Raw genomic sequence first — 20,563 nt, 5'->3', positions numbered from 1 at the left:
GCCGTAAGATCACTAATGCCTATCTGCCAGCTCTAAAAGTAGTAATTAAAAGAAAAACATGTTACTAAATACTTCTGATTCTAGTTTGTTGCCTTGATACCATACACATTTTGTTTAGCAGGATATTTGGCAGTACTGTTTGTGACATACGCATACATACTTGAGTGCAAACTGTATTGAATTTAATGGCACTTACTTCTGAGTAAGCATGCATATATTTATCCTGTAAAATATTAGGCCACTAAAAACAGCAGCTGATGAATTTGGCAAGTCATCCCAGAAGACAAAATAACTCAGTATGGCCTCTATCGTAGTCATGGGTTCCTGATATTATGGGCAGTGGCGAAGGAACCCTCTCTGGCACCCGGGGTGGGACGCTGAGGGGTGAGGCGAACCGCCCAGTGATGCACGCGCTACGTCTGTATGGACTGCGCATGTGCAGCATCCCACATGGAGTGCGCATGCACGGCAACCATACGCACTCCGTACGGGATGCCGCACATGCACACTCCTTATGGGATGCCACTCTCGCGCTGCGGCCGTACGGGCTGCCATGTGAGCGGCATCCTGTCCAGAGTGCTAATGTGCGGCAGCCTGTACAGTCACCGTGTGAGAGGCAGCCCATATGGACGGTGCGCGAGAACAGCAGCCCATACTGACTGTGCGTGCCCTCAGCCGCTCTACAGCTGGGGGGAGGCAGGAGCCATCTTGTCCCCCCTCCCAAGTGGCACCCAGGGTGCCTCGCCCCCTCCACCCCCCACTTCGTACACCCCTGATTATGGGTGTACAAATTATTTAAATTGGAACTTTCAAATGGATCTCTAATGCAAGGCACAATTTTCCAAACAGAACAAAACCACACAAATGTCAAGAAACTATTATAATAGTGGCAGCCTGCAATAGCAGGTGTGTATTTATAGAATGACCTCACTGTGGCTGCCATACAAAATAACATCATAGGCATCCTGTCGTACTTTGTGGTCTAATGTCATAAGCAAAGAGCAAAATGAAACTGCACCTATCTGACTTTCCTTAGCTCATTATATTATTTTAAATGCTTTTATTTTTGTTAATTGCAAGACTCCTCCCATACATCTTTATTTTCTGTGTTCACCAAGAGAATTAGAAGTGTTAGCCACTATCCTGACAGGATTTTGAGGACCTCTGGTAAGTTCACTTGCCTTCATGCCAACTCTTTTAAAAGGCTTTATCGAGATGTACATACTTTCCCCCTCCCCAGAGTTTTATCAATGCACAATGGTGCATCTGTAACAGGTGGAAATTAAAGGGAAGAATCTAAAGCTGTGTCAGATATGCACTTTGCCCAATACAATATTTAGGGGAAGAAGCAGAACAATAGAAGTATTATAATGCAGCATTTCCTCTTGGAAACAAGAAGGCATAATTTGTAAAACCATAATCTGTGAGGAAAGTGATATGAGGGCAGTTTCAGAAGAACTGCTGCACAAGGCTTCTGAGAGACAAATGCCCCTTCCTCCTCGCCGTCCTTGTCCTCCTCCTCCTCCTCTTCTTCTTCTTCCACTTGTAGCCCATCTTCATTCCCAGGGCTTCTGGGTATCACACACATGCTGACAGTACTACAAAATAGCCAAGGTGGTGCTCTCAAGGTGCTATTGGACTATAACTCCCACAATCCCCGATCACTGGCCAATTCAGCTGAGGCTGACAAGAGCTGTAACCCAACAGCATCTGAAATGCACTATGTTGACCATCTGTGTTCTAGTGTCTGAGAGAGAGGAAAGAAGAGAGTAGATATATAATTTTCCAGGTGATCTTAATTATGAATCCATGCTTTCTGGTCCTATTCTGGGGGGTAATCAGAATTTGAAGGAAAATCATGGGACTGTATCAGATCCTATTTGTGTATTTTATTTAAAATATTTATATGCAGCACTTCGGCAGAGCTTCCGTGTTACCCAAAAACACAAGATAAAATGGATACATCTGTTGTTTTTATCCCTCCCTCACCCCCTGTATTTACTAATGCATTTGAATAATGGCAGAAATTAAAATGAGACGGAATGCTTTAACAATGACATAATGCAGAGTAGCTTGTGATTTAATGTGGTGGTGAATGAAAGCTTGCTGACTTATCCCCAATCCTCATCTTATCCTGATCTAGGATTACCCCTGCTCATGCTGCCTACTTATCATTTGTATATATTAATTAATTTACATAGATGCACATACCATGTTGCCGATTGACGAGCACTGAAGCTGAGTTCATTTAAAGATATAGCTGCAAAACATGCATCAAGGAAAGTAAAATGAAGAATAAGTAAATGACATCCAGCCTGCCTAGTTTTGAAGATTCCCCCTTAAGCACATGCATCAAGAATTTGTGGGAAGAGCCCACTCTCATTAAATCATCTTAATGATTTAATGAAACATTCAACCAGCATCCTGTCAATTTTATAATGGGTGGGGGGATTTTCCCTCCATTTGTTTACGGGAGCTGGTAAAAAAAAATCTGCTTCCTATCAGTGGCATGCAAGTGTTTTTAGCAACATGCTCTGCAGGTCTTAAAAAAAACCCCACTTTCTGCTACACAATATTCCCAAATGGATTTAAACGAGGAAAAAGCGTATCTCCATCAAGCACTTAAACTGACAAAGAAAGCAGATTTTGAGTTACGGCAGCCAGCCACTCATGTCTTGACTTCATCCTGTTACTGCAGGGCTATCAGAAGGATGTGTGATCTTATGCACCATCTGTGTGCCGGTTTCTTTGGTACAACTAGAGGCGAGAGGAATGGAGAGAGAAAATTCAGCGAGCTTTTATTCACTACCATGTTAAATCACGAGCTACTATGCATGATGGCCTCATTAAAGCAGTCTGTCTCCCCTTTAATTTCCCCCATTATTCAAATGCATTAGTAAATACAAAAAGGGAAGAAAGAGGGAACATAAAACCAAACAGACATGCCCATTTTTCTGGAAGTATTTTGAAAAGCGCTTGTTTCCCAGTGTTACTGCATCTTTTTTTTAAAAAAAGAAAAAATGCTGGGACGTCTTTTTAGTTTTAGCACTCTGCAGAACAGATGGAAGAAAATAAAACTTCCTTCAGAGGAAGGGGGTGCTGGATCTGTTCCCAAACGGATAATTTCATTGTACTTATTGTCTGTGGTTTTATAAAATTTGCTAGGGGTTTCTGTGTGTATGTGTGTGTGTGTGTGTGTGTGTGTGTGTGAGAGAGAGAGAGAGAGAGAGAGAGAGAGAGAGAGAGAGGGAGAGGGAGAGAGAGAGAACTATATGAGAAGAATGTATGAAATTTCTTGAGGGGAAAATTTGAGATTTTACTGAGTGCAGGTTCTTCTCTAAGTGTTTTTCATAATATATTGTTATTTTTATTATTTACACTGGCATATTCAGCAAAATAGAACTACAAAATACCCACGCACAAAGAAACAGAAGAAAAAAAGTAAGATACTTAATTTTAACTGCAAATAAATCTATAGCTATATAAAATACATATATCTGAATTGATTTGGATCGTGTGAGATTGTAATATCTTATAACTTTGTAAAAACCACCTTTTGCTTGAGGAAGTAACAAATTGTCCCTGTGGAATTCAATAAATGTATTCCAATATGCTTTTTAAAAGCACATTTTTTATTCTTAGAAAGTATGCCAGTTTTGCAATTAAAGCCAAGTCCCCATTCCCCTCCGCTTTTCTCCATGCTGCTACTATTGGTATTTTTTAATCCCTATTTCTTAGACTATAATAATCTTGTAACTATTATCATCCAGGAAGTTAATTTCTTATGCTCTTGTCTTGCAACCTTGTCCATATAATTTATGAGAGAGAAAACATTGAGTCTAAATGAATTTTATCACCATATATGATAATAACCCTGCTGCCGCTCCCAGCTATATCCACAGGCTTGCTTTCAGGTGTTATTTGTTTGCTTCATACATTTATATCACTGTTTTCTTCCATCTATGGAAACTGTAGGTGGCAGATGCAGGATTCTCCCATCCAGGTGATGACCAAAGTCAGGTCAGCTATGTTTCAGCAAGGTTTCAAACCATATCCTGGGGTTATCAAGACTTCTGCTTCTCTGTGAATTTGGGCTAGTGATTTCCATGTCCCTACTTTATTATGGGTGGGGCTTTGTTATGGTGTGATCCCACCACTTTTCTGAGGACATTTATCAGAAGAGGAGTTGGGGTGAGGTTTCATTACTTCTTCATCTTGTAGTGATTTTTGTTAGCCTTGATATTTGGACCACTTCTGTATGATGGGCATTGTGGGCACTGTTCTACAGTGATTCCAATAGCATTTATGGGGTCAGGTTCAGCGAACAATATTGGGAGAGTGTCTCTCAGCCCCTTGGCACTTGCGTTATGTTGTGACACAGGTTGCTATATTATCCTAAATGCTATTGTACATCTGTATGAAGTGGTTGGGAGTTTTAGGGATGAGTCTCACCAGTATGATGATGTCAACTATCTCTATTTCTGAGTCACATGAAACTGCGTGAGTTCTGGACCTTTGCCTGGATGCACTGGTGGGCTGGATGAGGACCAATAAAACTGAGTTTAAATCCTGGAAATGTAGAAGCACTGTATATGAACAGTTCCTGTTTCTGTGAGATAGGTAGGATGTTATTGGACTCCAGATACAATCATCCCTATCCATTTGTCATGCTGGGTGGGTGGTTGGGAGTTGTAGTCCAACAACATCTGGAGGGCCATTCGTTCCTCATATCTTCACCAAACTGTTGTCCTTCTTTCTCAAGACCTGGCGTGTACGGGGTCTACCCAAATGCAGCCTGCCAGCTGTACGTAACCTATCAGAGTGTCAATAACTTCCCTCTCCTGCTCCACATTTGTCTAGCCAACGCTAGAGAGATTATCAGGTGCCCAGTAGATTACACACTACATGGATGGCAAGGCTGCTTGCACATGGTTGAAAGCAAATGATTTATAAACGAAACATTCATTAAAAAGCGTCTTCTAACCTGCAATCCTATTTTTTAAAAATCATTCTTGACTTGTGCTATAGGTATACATTAAAAAACAACAACAGCTATTGGTCTTTGCAAACTGGAGAACTGAATATGAGGATATAAACACACACAGCTCCATATTTACACATAAAATAAAGGTGAAGACAACAGACACTAAACCCATCTTGCATTCAGTTTCTACTGTCTATTTTAAACTCTCTGTCAGCTATCTGAAAGGCATTGCCTCCTAAGAAGAGTATAATGCACTTAATTGGCTGCTGAGGGCATTCAGCTGCACCTTGCAGGAGGCATTTAACATCTCACAATCCTTTATCCCTATAAACAAATTATGTCAAACATGGAACCCATTGGAATTGACACCAGATGCAGCTTTCAAACACCATTTCCTTAAACAAAACACAAAAGAAGAATGTGGGGTTTTGTTTTGTTTTTAGGTATGGATGCCTCAAAGCAGGCATTTGTAAATAATGAAGGGACAGAAACTGTTTCATTGTGGCTACCCATACTTCTTATATAACTGTGTAGCTATTCTATTATTTATGTCATAGCTTTGTTATCACACACATAGAAAATCACACACTAGATTAGTCTACCGGGGAAAATATGATAATTTAACAAAGAATGGCTTCTTAGCATGGTCAATCAGCATGTCATGTAAGCCCTATTTAGTTGTTCAGTGTCCATGGGTACTCAACATGAGAAGAAGCATGTGGGAACACGCAAAGCTAGCCGTACTTCATCAGTGAAGAGGTGCATACTAGGCGCAAGCCCCAGTCAATGTGTTATTGGTTCATTCTGAAAGGGACAACATTCTTTGTGTCTACATAGAGAAAAGAACTCTGGTTGGCTAGGATTACCCTGATTGCCCAGGGTGTGTATATTTAAATGGCTCCCTTTATACAGAGCTGATCATACATGGCCTGGGAGATAATGGGTGGCCTTCGACTAAGTTTTACTCAGAGTAGACACATTGGAATTAAGGAACATGTCTAAGTTAGGCCCATGAAGTGGGTCTACTCTGAGCAAAACTTGAATGCCGTTCATTGCCACCAGGGATGGTCCAGTGTGTTTCCATGGAACCCTTCACAGTTTAAGTAATAAATGCACGAATGGTGCTAGAGTTACCTCCTAGAAATCATTTCTATGGATTGTTCATATTTCAGGAGCTTTATGCAGTTCCTGTTCTTAGGAACTTCATCCTTCTTCTGCCTTTTTCGTAGCTGCCAGAAGACATAAAACAGACCTTAGCAATGTTATGCAGCATACCCCACCCCTTTCCCCTACACATTGCCCATTCATTTACACAAGTAAGCAGCCCAGAGCCTTGCAGACATACTTGCACTCTTACTTCTTTGATTTGTAGTGGGGAAAAAACATGGTTGAATTTCTGAGGAGTGTGCAAGGATGAGAGCCAAACACACAAATGGCTAGCCACATGCAAGTGCGTCCATAATCCAGCTATGTATGGTTCAGTTCACATTGTAGAACTGAATTTCCCTCCTTCTCTTTCTGGTACATAAAACTATTCATGTGGTCAGTCACCAAAACATCTTATTTTAAGGTGCAGATTTCAAGATACTGCTTATCACTTCCCTCAGAATGTGTCAGACAGTATGGAAATAATATTTGAATGGTGCATTTTCTCTTCAGTTCTCTTGGCAGTTGATTAAAGGTTATTTATACACACACTACTTTTTAACTGCTAAGCTGCACAGGCAATTTCAGAGTATAGAGTTCTTGGGGCTGTGCCACTTCTGACCGCAAGTGAGTGCCACTTCTGCCCTCCCTACTGCTGGCATGCAGCCTGCAACAGATTACCCTCAATGATAGGCAGCCCTCAACAGAATAAAAAGGTCCCTGACCCTTGCACCAGTCATTACTAAAGTTACAAATACTAAGCCTGCAGACCCATTTACTCTTAGGACAGATGTAGCCTATGTGGTACCCTCCAGATGGTGGTCTACAGCTCTCATCCATAGCCATTAGTCATTTTGACTCTGGCTGATAGGCATTGTTGTCCAACAACATCGGGAGGACATGATGGCTACCCCCTGCCTTCAGGTGCAAGTCTTATTGAAGTCAGAAATATTTCTATAGGGTCTGTGGTAAAGAGAATTCTAGGTTTAAAGCAGTCTTTGTAAAACAATGCATCCTTCTTTGGAAGAACCATTGCCACTTATTTTTATATCCCACAATTCAGTTTGCTTTCCATCACATACGGCAATAGCTACATGAGAGGATAAGCTAAGATTATCTTCCAAAGTGTTTTCCCCCCTCCCCTTCAGCTTTAAGAAAGTCTATGATGACAGCAGCAATGGGCTTCCCAATGACTGGCAACCTAATTCAGCTGCGGAATGATCTGTCTTGTGACACTTTCTATTGCTTTTCCCTGCGGACTTGATGAGTTAGAGAGAACTTTTTTTCCCCCTTGAAGTAGAACTGGTATATGTTTGTAGTCTCCTCTGCATGCATTTACAACTCTGTGGCAGATGTGTGAAGCAGTCGGCAGTGCATCAAATGTCACTGTTCTTTCCATTGGAGACAACAGCAGAATGCACAAAAGCTCCGACAAAATGGAGCAGAGATGTTAGGTGACTCCACACAGCAATAAAATGTGTAGGCATATTACTGCAGTTCTCATTTGCTAGCATTATGGAGCCCATGGTAAATATATAACACGCATAATTGGTGATGTGTTAAATGGCATTGGACCCACTTTAATAGGCAGTCACTTTCTGGGTTGTTTTTTTCTTTAAAAAAAACCCTAGGATATTTAGTTTATGCTTTGCATTTACAATTTATGGTTTGGGACAAGCGACGAAAGTTGCAAACATAAATACATGGGGATTTGAAAGTGACAAAAGCCTGTTTCATTTTTCATTCATTGAATCAATACTGAATAATTCAATAGTAAACCCGAGACTCAAAGGAACTATACTGACAAACAGTCAGGCTGAAGCGCTTTCAGTCGTATGCTTCTCTGAGGCCAATTGTTTCTTGGGATGCCTCTCTGAGCCCTGATAATCCTCCAGTAAACTTTTGGATACACCTTGATAAAAAGGAAACAGAAGAATTTCTAAAAAATAGGATCACTGAGTAAAGCTGAAGTGTCAGCATTGCAAAAGAATCCTGGAAGCCAAGGTTAGAGCTTCCACTGGTAATCTACACCTGTGACAGGTGGCAATGCTCCAACTCTTCTGTCCCTTTAAGACTTTTATGGGCAATCTCTGATCCACTGTCCTAATTAAGCCCAGCAGAGGTCCTCAAATGGCCCATAAAGTTGCTTCCTCCAAATCATACCTACCTGTTTCACACCTGATATGATGGATGTCAGTTGTTGGGCAGGCAATGGCACATCTCCATTCCAAACGTGGGGTTTGAAGGCACCCCAACAACCTGATCGGCAGCACCTGCAAAGCAACGCAACTTTCCCCACATGATTTGATTTCAAATCATACAGGCAGAAGAAGTACGAGTTTGCAGTTGCTGCCTATCAAAGTCCTGTGTCTTTTACTCGCATTGATTCCAAACTGCATGTGTAAATGAAAACAAAAAAACAAAAAACCCTCCACCTGACCTGTCAAAATGACCTGTGAGGTTTTGGGTGACATAAGGATATATCCTCAGAAGTGCTCTGCTCCACCACAGAGAAGTGTGGAAGACGCATCCCAACTACTCCCTTCGTACATACACAGTATTTTTTCCCTTTGCTAATCCCATCTGGCAGGAACAGAAAAAACAAATCTATTCAGGTTTAACTCCTAAAGGACAGGAGGACCTGTTGCCCTCCAGATGTTTTTGGGCTCAAGCTCTCATCAGCCCCTGCCAGCATGGCCAAAGGTTGAGTGAAGATGGGAGCTGTAGTCAAACAACATCTGGAGGGCAACAGGTTACCCACTCATAAACCTACTTTCACAGACTTAAGGAAGGTGCTACCACCCTGCATGTATGCTGGAGATAGTAACTCCTAGGACCCTTTTTGATTCAATTCTTCATTTCCCCCCATCTCTAAATTATAGCTGCTCTAGAACATACCACAAAAAGGAGTTATCTGTGGATACTTCTGTCTTCATTTTTCATAGGGAAGATTCCTCCCCAGAAAGAACCTGTGCCGTTGGTGTAAAGAGCAGTGCTATGCTTTCATACAGAAATTCCTGTAGCTAATTGTAGGTGCACAGACAGGTTGGAAAATACTGTTCATTTTTATTTTAAGGCAGCCTCCAGTTTCTCACATGCCCTTTATCTTGAATCTTTTAATAAAAGCCTTGAATTAGAACTGTGGATCTGTCTTGCCTGGTGGCCTAATCATTTGCCCAGGCTTTTAAAGAGAGATAAGAGGAAGGTATAAATTTAGTCTCTTGCCTAGACAGATGAGAGGTCTTTCTAACGGTACTTACCTTTCCACAGATTATTTCCTACAGCTCTTAAGCACCTCCTGCCTTGGGAGCAATAGAGGCTGGTCCATTGCGGCAAATGGGGCAATGCCCTCCCAATCTCAATCTGCCCTTAAGCAGCCCTGCCTGCCTGCATCAAATTTCTCCTCCTTAGTTTCAGTTTTGCTTTATTAGAACTTATCAGGAAGAAGGATAGGGACAAAACTAGAGTTAGTTGACTCGTCCTATCATTGGCCTCCCTAGCTTCTGCCCAGCTAGCCACATTGGGAACCAGTCTGCCCTGTTTGTCAGTAATGACAGCCAGTGTTGGACTAGGACCTTGGAGACCAGGGTTCAAATCCCCGCCAAGCCACAAAACTCACGGGGTGACCTCCACTTAACCTACCTCACATGTTTGTTGTGAGGATAAAATGGGGAGGAAGACAACCATGCATACCGTCTTGAGCTCCTTGGAGGAAAGGTGGGATTTAAATTCCATAAATAAATACAATTAATGACTAATCAGTGAGGTAGAGGTAGCTTTCTAATTAACCTAAGTTTGGTGTGCCTCTTTATCTGTTTAGGGTGGGAATCCAACTCCCATCACCCCCAGCTAGCATGACCAATAGCCTAGGATGATGGGAGTGATAGCCCAACAATATCTGGAAGGTGCCATGTTGGTTCTCCCTAGTTTTCCTCATAAGAGAGATGTGGGAGTGAGTGCCACTGTGTTACAACACCTCACCTTTATTGCATGGAAGAAGCGGAACACAGCCACTGCATGATGGCTTCTCAACAATGTACCACAATGATGTGGTGTCCACCACAGATTTCATCTGATGGTAACATCTCATCAGTTCAGTCCACTCCTGGCAGTATGGACACACACACCATTCATGGCCACATCTCATGTAAAAGTCCCAGATTGTTGTTGTAACAATGGAGACTGAATTAAGGTATGAAACTTACTATAATAAGCTAGAGGCCACTGACTTGCATGGCTTGATTAGAGCAATTCACCAAGGACAAGAAAATGGCTATCAATGGCTATTAGTCTTAGTTGTTACAAGGAATCTTCATGTTTACAGGCAGTGTGCAACTGAGTAACAGCTGCTAACAGGGGTGGGGGCAGAGGCCTATTTCCTTCAGACTTGTCTTGTTTCCCAGAAGCGTATGGTTCACCACTATGGGAAGCAGGGTGCTATAAAAGATGGACCTTCACCTTCATCAGGTATGGCCCTTCAATGGTGGATGTTGCCCATTGGGGCCATTAGAGTTGAAGACAGGGAGCCCAACAGTAGAGGGAGCCACAGCCAATAACAGGTGGAGCCAACAAATTTGAATGAGCCCTGCTGAGTTCTCCAAGGGCAACACTGAGATTAAAAAGGAGGGTGACAGTCACTGCCAACCCTGGGACTAGACTGCTGGGACTGCTGGCTGAGGGCAGAATGAGGTAGGTGGGGCAGTGTCCCATTCACCCAAATGGACTAGTCTTCACTGCAGCCCTTCATTTGTAATTTGGAATATCTATATGGTTTCGTGTACATTCGCCTTCCAACCCATGTACACTGCAAAATGGATTGTTGTTTTGTATTTTTTAACAAAGATGCACTGTGTCCACCGAAAAAGTAATGTGTGAAGCAGCCTCTACAATAAGAACACTTACTTTCTCCAGAATATTCAAAATATACCTGCTAGCATTCATGTTGATACCTACTTGTTAAAATGGAAGCTGCTAGCTGAATCTGGGGTGTCAAGTATGTTAAAATCTGGTCCTTGCAAAGGCCAGAATTTCCTTCCAGTCTGTTTTGTGTTGATCAGTCTTATGCTGATTATTTCTCTGTTAAAGCCAGCAGAAATTATATTTGGTAATATGACACAAACATCGTGTTTCCTTTCCTATTTGCACTATCTTTGTTCTTTACTATTTATAGCCTAAAATATGTATCATAAAGCACTCCGTAGTTGAACTGCTGCCAAGATCAACATTGCTATTGGAACATATACTTCTGCATTCCCTGCACTATCATTAACTAGCAAAAATGCTCATCATTGTGATGGGGGAACTGGGTGATGGGGTGGACGAGTATATATATCTAAAGTCCTCTTGGGATACCTTTCTATGAAGCTACCTTATATTAAAGCTGGCCATTGGTCCATTTAGCTCAGCATTGTCTACACTGACTAGTGGTCCCTTACCAGCATTTCAGACAGGGGTCTCTCCCCCAACACTACTGGAGATTGAACCTGGAGATTGAGAGCCAGTGTGGTGTAGTGGTTAAGAGTGGTAGACTCGTAATCTGGGGAACCGGGTTCGCGTCTCCACTCCTCCACATGCAGCTGCTGGGTGATCTTGGGCCAGTCACACTTCTCTGAAGTCTCTCAGCCTCACTCACCTCACAGAGTGTTTGTTGTGGGGGAGGAAGGGAAAGGAGAATGTTAGCCGCTTTGAGACTCCTTTGGGTAGTGATAAAGCGGGATATCAAATCCAAATTATTCTTCTTCTTCTGGGAGCTGATTCATACAAAGCAGACACTCCACCACTGAACTGTGGCTCTTGCCCAACAACAAAAAACTGGAAAAACATATAGTTCTCTATGTAGACATTTCAGAATCATCCCATTATGTAAACTCCTACCTGCAGTTTAAAGCTGTACAGCCCAGTCTCAGGTTTACCGTCTTAGTAAAAACTTTCTTTATACATGAGGGAGGGCAACTTTTGCCCCCAACAAAGATTAGTACACAAACCTAAGTCTGCCAGTGGGAATAAATTGCAACTGTCCATTGTATGTTGGAGAAAATGAAGGCCTGTCTTCTAGGGAATCATCATGGGGATAAAGGAAATTAACAAGTCCCCTGTGTCCATCAAACCTTATTTTCTTGAAGTATTTGGATGTTTTGACTCTCCCAACCATCTTTCCTCTGACACACATTCTACTTTGTCTCAGAGAACTGAATGGGGGAATGTCCACTGTGTCTGCATGTTCCAACCCATCATCTTAAGAAAACTTCACTCTGGGTTCCATTTCCAAGTCTCGCACTAGTCCCTTCTCAACATTTGAAAGCTCTCAGAATTAAGAACCATGGACAGCTCCTTTGGGACACCTCTGGCCTCAATTTTTATTGCATTTCCCATTCCAGCCACGCAGAACTTTACACAGGAGTCTTGGTTGTTGGCTAATCCCAATAAAAATGCTAAATAGCTATCACAGCACGGTAGGGAGTTGCCAGTCTCTTTCATAGAAGCTAAAACTACAATCTATCTTTTATATGTCACTAACTTTTAAATGATGGATTGCATTTTCTTTGCTGCATATGAGACACAGTGGCCACAATATGCTCCATAGGCATCACTGCCTGTGCCTGTCCTGGAATTCCACTTTAGTACTATGGTGGTGTTTTAGTACAGTACCTGTGGGATCTGCAACAAAATGTTGCAGGGCTGAGTGCTCTTGTTCAGTGTTCTAGTCAGACGGTTGTGTCCAACATTCCATTCCCCTCTTCTCTATTATTAATATTTTTTGCTCTCTAACAGTAAATCCACACCATACATTTAGAACACACCGCTCACTCTCCAAATAATCCTGGGAACTGTGGTTTGTTAAGGGTGTTGGGAACTGTAGCTCTTTGAAGGGTAAACTACAATTCCCAGGAATCTTTGCGGGGGACATGTATGTTAACGTGCTATAAATGTGTTTTATATTTATGGTGTGAATGTGAATTGAGGCAGAATGCAAGAGCTACTGAGCATACTTAGTCTTCACTTGACTCTTTTGGGGTTTCCACCTCCCTTAGGACACTCTCCTTACACACACACACACAGAGAGAGAGACTCAGTGGTGGTGGTTTTCTTGACATCTGCAAACCACCCGATTCTTTCATTTTGGCTTCATGAAGGTCCACACTGAGAAAATTAGTTCGCCATTAGCATGTAGGATAAGAACCAACAGCTGTGTTTGCTGTGGAGTGGGGAAGGAAAGGCAAATATCTAAATTCAGAGTCTGAAACAAACACTCACAGAGACACTAGGGAGCTGCCACATGCTCACTGCACATCCCACAGCGTTTGGAGACACATGGCCTTCTCTCCTTCATGTTTTATGATATTTGTTGCTGCAAAGACCAATGTGCACAAAGAATACATGCCTGTCGCGGAAAGCGTGAATTGGCTCTCCGCCTTCTGAGATTCCAAGAATAGCTTTTGGAGACAGGACACGTTTGCATTTCCAACAAATATTTTCAATCTGATTTCTTTTTAAAGTGGTTCTTTAAGGATATATTCCCTCCCTCCTCATCTGAGTTAAGAACTGTGTGGCTTTAAAAAAAATACTTCAGAATATGAAGCCTAGAAGGAAACTCTTCATATATTGCAACTGTTTTCAATAAGGGCAAATTGCAAGATAAACCGGGGGGTGGGGTGGGGTCAGATATGACTTGATAGTATCTCTTTAAAATGCAGACAATGTAAAGTTCATCCCTCAAGGCAGTAGCTGGAGGAGGAGGAAATAGCTGGGCACTGAATTTCAAACCTTTACTCTCATTATTTATTGCTTTGTCTTGCAGCCAAATTGCTCTGGCCTGGATAGCTTAAAAAGATCTTTGATTGTCTCCTATGATAATGCCCCACATCTCTTACCTCTTTCATGAAATTAGTGATTGATGCACAGCTGGCTAGCACTATGATCTGAACATTTCTGCATTTTTAAGACACAAGTTTATTTGACTATAAGCAGCACTGCAGTGTTTAACAACTGCAGCCAAAGGCTGTGTTTGAGGAGTATGCTGCAGATTCAAATGGATCCTAAACCTGGAACCAAATTGGGGTGATTCAGTAGGTCTATATGAAGTAAAGTGGGATCAGTGCAAATTGTCCCATACTGAAGTGAGAACCCCACCCCTTCAAAGTACTTCAGGGTGCTTTGGAAATTAAAGATGTCAAAAAAGAAGAAATATTGCAAACACCTCTGCTAAAAGTGAAATTAATGTCTGTAGCTTGCCAAAGAAGGAAAATATCAGGGTGGAGTGGGGGCTCTTTGTAAGCATTGCTGGTAAAGCTTGTGATCAGAGGAAATAATCTTATCTGGACTCTCCAATCCCAGAGTTTTGGAGAAAGTATATTTAAGTAAACTTCAGTACTGCCTAACAAATGAGAATAAATAGCCAATGTTATCTAACTCTCCATCAAACACACTGGGATGAATGCTCAATAAGTAGGTCATCTGGAAGTGTCCTGGCAAATTGGTGCTCAGGACCCAGAAACAAAAGTTATGACAGAGGGGAAATGAAATTCTTGTATTTCTCTGATACCAAATTTAGAATACAGTATCCCTAAAACACATATCCCCGCACACTAATTTGTCTTTAGTTTAACAGGGTCCTTACTTAGGGACCTCTATAATGTCTACCATATTAAGAACAACTGACTACATAACACTAGAGAAATTTAACTCTTTTTAAACCCATCCCCAAACTGTAAAGGTTGCCCATGTGGAAAAAAATCACTTTGGCTATCCTCCTAGTGTTTGACATAATTCACTCCTTCACAAAAGACAAATATGCCTGGAAAATTCCATAGCATTCTTCTCCTTCTTCTTCTTCTTCTTCTTCTTCTTCTTCTTCTTCTTCTTCCTCTTCCTCTTCCTCTTCCTCTTCCTCTTCCTCATCTTCTTCTTTGTAAGCAAACTTTATACACACACATTATGTTCCAATTCCCTTTTCACTGACGAATTCTGCATTTATAGGTAGCATTTGTAGGAAAACATGGACCGAGGAAAGCTGCTTTACAAACAGAGCCACCATGTGAAAGATCCAGTGTGTGGCTTGGTGACAGAGCATCTGCTCTGCATGCAGAAGGTCCTGGGATCATTCCGTGTCTCCAAAAAGCCAGGGAATGTACTCAGTCTGAAAGTCTGGGGGCTAGTCATCATTCAGTGTAGACAGTACTGAGCTAGACACTCCAAAGGCCTGACTCAGTATAAGACAGCTTACCACATTCTTCTGAGTGTGTGAACCAAACTGAACCTTCAGTGTAGGGGAAGGAGGCTGTATCAGGGTGTGTGTGTGTGTGTGTGCGTGCGTGAGAGAGAGAGAGAGAGAGAGAGAGAGAGAATTCCTTGCCTATCTCATCACTTACCTGCACACACAAATATGTTACATTCACTGCATGTGTGGTATGGGTCACAATGCCCTTTGGGCCAAGCATCTTGTGAACAATGATAAGTGCATTACTTCAATGTTTCTGTGGAAACAAGGAATTGGTGATGGGAGAAGAAAAACAGAATCCCTGTGCTGCTTTGGGGTTTTGAAATCATATCATCTTTCTTTTCTTTCTCCTTTCCCTCGTGTGGTGGCATCTTCTCTAGTGCATAGCATTATGAGATGCACGTAATGGTTACAATCTGCAAACACTCTCTTCTTGCTCTCCAGTTAATGGTCCAGAAGAGTCTGCACCATTTAATCTTCAGATATGAAACACTCAGTGACCCTCAGCTGTGGAAATCAAGCTTTGGCTGGTTAAGAGGATGCAAAATATACTTTATAAAAATGGATAAAAGTGAAGTCAGCTTCTTCTTTTTTAAGAAAAAAATCTATTTTTAACATGCTCATGTGTTGAAACCCAAATTCAATGAAATAAACCACATGACTGACTAAAAAGAAACATGCGTGGGCTATCCCACTGACATTCCAAATGAGAACTCTTAATAGCTAATTTCTAAATCAGAGATACTCTCATTTATTTAATTGTTTTTTATTTTACACACTTTATCCCCATAAATTCAGAAATGATCAAAGGCCATTTCAACCACAAATCCAGTCCTCTTGTGACATGCAGGCAGCTGAATCGATACCTGACAGAAGCCTTTTTAAAAGCAACGTATCTGAACCCTACCATATGGGGTGGAATTTTCATGCTGTGATGCATCCAGCACAAAATATTCTATATTTACTTGAATGTAGGGCAGTATCCTCAGTGAATGTAGGAAGCTACCTTATATGACTAGCTCAGCATTGTCTACATTGACTGACAAGAGGCTATTCAGGTCTAAGGCAGAGACACCCCCCCACCAGTTACCTAAACTTTTAAAGCTGGAGACACAGACTCATAGATCTGGAGGGAGCCTTATAGGCCATCCATGGCTATCATTGGTTACTAAAGTTGAGGGGTATGTTCTACTTCAGAAGGCAGTACACTTCTGAATTCCAGCTGCTGAAAACCACAGGAGGGGAGAGTACTGTTGTGCTCAGGTCCTGTTTGCAGGTTCCCAATAGGCACCTGGTTGTCACGGGTAGGACTGGATTCTAGACTAGATGGGCCACTGGCCTGATCCAACAGACTCTTCTTATGTACATCTGTTCCAGCCTCCTGCATGAAGCAGGGAATTCAAAGCACCTCCACTAGCTGACTTTCCAATCTCTGTTTGAAGACCTCCAGTGATGGGGAGCCCACCATTCCCCTCAGTAAGTGTTTCCATTGTCAAACTGTTCTTAACAGCAATACATTTCTCCTCAGGTTCAACTGAAACCTACCTTCTTGCAAGTTGAACTCATTAGGTGGACAGTGAGCTTCTGTGACTTGAACCCCCACCGCAAACTCCACATATCAGGTCCCTAATCACTCAGCCACATTAGCAGGTTTCAATGAATGTATCTTGGAATTTATGTATGTTAAGCATGTGCTGTAACTCTGAGTAGGGGGTATGTGGTATTAGGGAAGGAGGAGTACCTCTGTTGGGGAACATGTTGTGATCCTTCTGGGGTCCCCAGACTGCATTCTGCTCTCACCTGTGGCTCCTAGAAGCTATCTGCATGTGAAAGTGGTCACACCCCGAGAACAGCTTCAGTTGGCCAGCAAAACCAGCTGAGGGTAGCTGATAGGTCTCAAACCCTCAGTGAGTTAGGGATAAGACTAATTGGACAAGACCAATAATGGGTCCAATTGTCAAGAAGGCAGTTTCTGCACTTGCTGTAGAGAGGCAGATCGGGCTCGTTAACCTGAGAAGATAGCCCATCTAGGAAAAGAAATACTCCGATCCTAAATGTCTACTGCCTTGTGGGATATCTTCAGGAAAAGAAAAGGCTAAGGAGTAAACCCTACACAAATCCAGAATGGAGTCCGTAATACAGTTGGATAGCACATTGTACACCACCTTCTGGCAATTACTTCAGCAAAGCTGGTGCCAGACATATTGTTCTGCTTTCCTTTGGACCACATCCAAATGAAGAGTGAGGGGTCTTATCAACTGGACAGTCCAGGACCTTCATATGCACTGCCATGGCTTGCACCCAGGGAGGTCACTTTGGTGCTGTTTGACTTACCCCCCTGGACATTGGCTCTTGGCACAGTTGGATGCCAACCACAATGTACCTCTGAGCCATGGTCCTTCCCCATCAGCATTTCATGCTGTTTTTAGCCGTCATGGATAATAGCCATTGATAGACCTGTCCTGTATGCCTAATCCATTTGCAAAACCATCTCTGCTAGCAGGAACTGCAACATTCTGTGGCAATGCAATGAAGTCCATTATACATATATACATATATGGCAGGACAAGTCACTGAGCTGCAGAAGTGTCGGTGCTTGTTGGCCAAAAGGGAGAGACAGAGTAATCAGAAATCTGCAAAAAAGGAAAAAGAAAGAAAAAACACAAAATTGTTTCCTTGACTCATCGTAGCATGAGTCAAAACGTTGATGTCTTGGAAGCAATGGAAAATTAATTTAAACACCTTGTGAACATAGTGTCAACTAAGATGTAGTGTAAGTTCTGTTTAGATCAGGTGTGGGGAATATGAGGCCCGATGGGGGTGGAGCTAATACAGTTTAGGCCACAATATATATATCTCAGCTCTCTCCCCAGCCCACACAGCTTTTGAGCAGGTCACACCCCTCACTGGCCCTACTTTATATGCTTCTTGAGTATTTTTGCCTGGTTGGAATGTGTCCTTGAATTCTGATAATGACTCTTGCTTGCCTGGATGGCGTAGAGAGAGGAAAGTGTGAGTGTGAATAAACTAGCCTACTGTACAGAGAGAAACAGATGCATCCATTGCTCCACCCAGTTTTACCTTTGACCCACCGCTGGCATGTGGCCCTTGTAAGTTTGCCCAGCATGGAATGTGGCCCTCAAACAGAAAAAGTTCCCCATCCCTGGTTTAGACCTTTGAGAAACTCTCTGGGATTTTTTTTAAAAATTTATTAGCTTCTTTATTTATCTTTTAAAAATAAATTTGTGGGCAGCAGGACTGGGAACAGAGGGCAACACTGCTGGGCACCTTCAAGGTTTCAACAATAGTCCCACCCCTAACCACCACAGTCCCTTAGTCCTGCTGTGGGTCAGCTTGCAATTACCATCTCGTCAATCCCACTCTGTCTATCTGCCCCAGAGGAAAAATCCAAGAGAGCAAATAGTGACCAGAAGTGAAAATAGTTTTCCTGCTCACTCATCTGCCCTTTCTTTCTGGACAGCAGTGGGTCAAGGGAGATCAAGGGAATAATTGCAAAGAGGAAGAGATGAGTGCACTGCAGCCATATTAGGAACTGAGATAGGAAGCTGCCTTATACTGAATCAGATCATTGGTTCCTCTGTCTCAGTATTGCCTTCACTCGCTGGAAGAGGCTCTCCAGAGTTTCAGAGAAGGAGTCTTTCCCAGTCCTAACTGGAGATACCAGGGATCTAACCTCAGACCTTCTGCCTGCAAAGCAGAAGCTCTACTACTGAGCTACGGCCCTTCCATAAGCATATTGCCAGAGGGCTGCCCAAAATCCAGAGTCAGTTCTGTAAGAGATGTCACAATCCCTTTGATGGTTCACAGTTTTCACATATTGAAAAGAAAATGTAGTAAAAAAACTGGAGGAAGAGTCAGGAAGAAGTCTGCTTCCTTTTCTTCTTCTAGCAAGCATTGGTGCCTGCATCAAAAATGTTCATACTCTCCAAACATTCTTTTGTCACCAAGGTAACTGCTGCATTTAAAACATCTTCCTCTCCTCTAAGTTCCCCTGGAACCCACCTTCCCTCGTTATCAAATCTCTCTCGGTAAAAATGCTGGCAGCCCAGAAGAGTTAAACTGTGACTTCTCTGGAGAATGGCAGCGTCATCTCCAAATTAACCAGGTAAACCACTGGGGTGTGCCGAAAGGCATGATGTGTCAGCAGAATTTTGCTTGCCATCTCATTAGCACGCCCAGCCCTTTGAGAATCAGAAGCAAAACCCTCCTATTGCTTTGCCAAGTCGGCTCATCCACTGTGCTTGCCAGATTGCCTCCAGCAATACTCTCCCAAACATTTTTTTGTTGGGGGGTGATGCTTCTTCTACCTAATGAAACAAAGAGCCCAGTTCCAGGTAAAAATAAAATAAAACCAACAAATGGTACTTTATTTAAACAGACATTTCCTAGCAGGAGCCTATGCCTTAGTTGTCATTTCCCTTTTAAAGTCAGGGAACTGTCACTTTTTATTATCTCTGCAACAAAAAGGAGTTCACGGTGCTCAGTTTCTCTCATAACTACATTCCCCAGGATTGTGACTAAACAAAGGTGACTTTCAAAGATCACTAGGGGGCATCATTTACATCTTCTCCTCAAAAATGTGTCAATATTTTATTTATTTCTTTTTTTAAAAAAATTAATCCGGAGTGGAATATAGATTGTTTGTCTATCTGTCTCACTTTTCATTTCAGCAAAGCTGAACACACACACACACACACACAGAGAGAGAGAGAGAGAGAGAGAGAGAGAGAGATTCAATGAGAGAGAGAGAGAGAGAGAGAGAGAGAGAAATTCAATAAAAATAATCATCAGTGGCATCCATAAAAAATAAATAAATGTAGCAGTAACCAGTATTAATAGCATTAAGGATCAGGAAAAGCCTGGGTGAAAAGGTATGTTTTCAGTTGAGAGCAAAAACATCTCACAGCTAGTGCTCATCTGATCTCAACAGAGAGAGCATTCCATCTGGTAAAACATAAGAATGCTAAAGGAACAAGACAAAGTCCAATCAAGTCCACCAACCTGTTCTCACAATGGCCTACCAGGAACCTTGGAGAAGCTCACAATCAGGACACTCTCCATGCTTGTGATTCCCACCAAGCAATAGTCTGAGGCATACTGTCTCTGACAAGGGAGGTAAATAAAGTCATCGTGACTAGTAGCTGTTGATAGCCTTATCACCACAAGAGATATGTTCCTTTGCTGCAATGCCCTAT

General features: G+C 42.2%; 1 protein-coding gene and 1 long non-coding RNA gene across 6 annotated transcripts in view; one reads left to right on the top strand and one right to left on the bottom strand.

Moving 5' to 3' along the window:
• The window catches only part of LOC128419203 (cadherin-8), a 230,619-nt gene that overhangs the window by 24,401 nt on the left and 185,655 nt on the right, over nucleotides 1-20,563 (top strand). The window lies entirely within an intron of this gene.
• Nucleotides 1,037-10,229, bottom strand: LOC128419204 (uncharacterized). 2 transcript variants are annotated; one of them, XR_008331816.1, is made up of 4 exons: nucleotides 10,112-10,229; nucleotides 8,298-8,403; nucleotides 6,119-6,213; nucleotides 1,037-1,747 (listed from the first exon to the last, which is right to left on the bottom strand). It is a non-coding gene; the product is annotated as an uncharacterized LOC128419204 (long non-coding RNA). The 2 variants fall into 2 exon arrangements; XR_008331817.1 differs by lacking the exon at nucleotides 1,037-1,747 and adding an exon at nucleotides 2,586-2,757.

The sequence above is a fragment of the Podarcis raffonei genome, chromosome 8, assembly GCF_027172205.1.
Source record: "Podarcis raffonei isolate rPodRaf1 chromosome 8, rPodRaf1.pri, whole genome shotgun sequence".
NCBI classification, from domain to species: Eukaryota; Metazoa; Chordata; class Lepidosauria; order Squamata; family Lacertidae; genus Podarcis; species Podarcis raffonei.
This window is presented reverse-complemented; position numbering and strand designations above follow the sequence as displayed.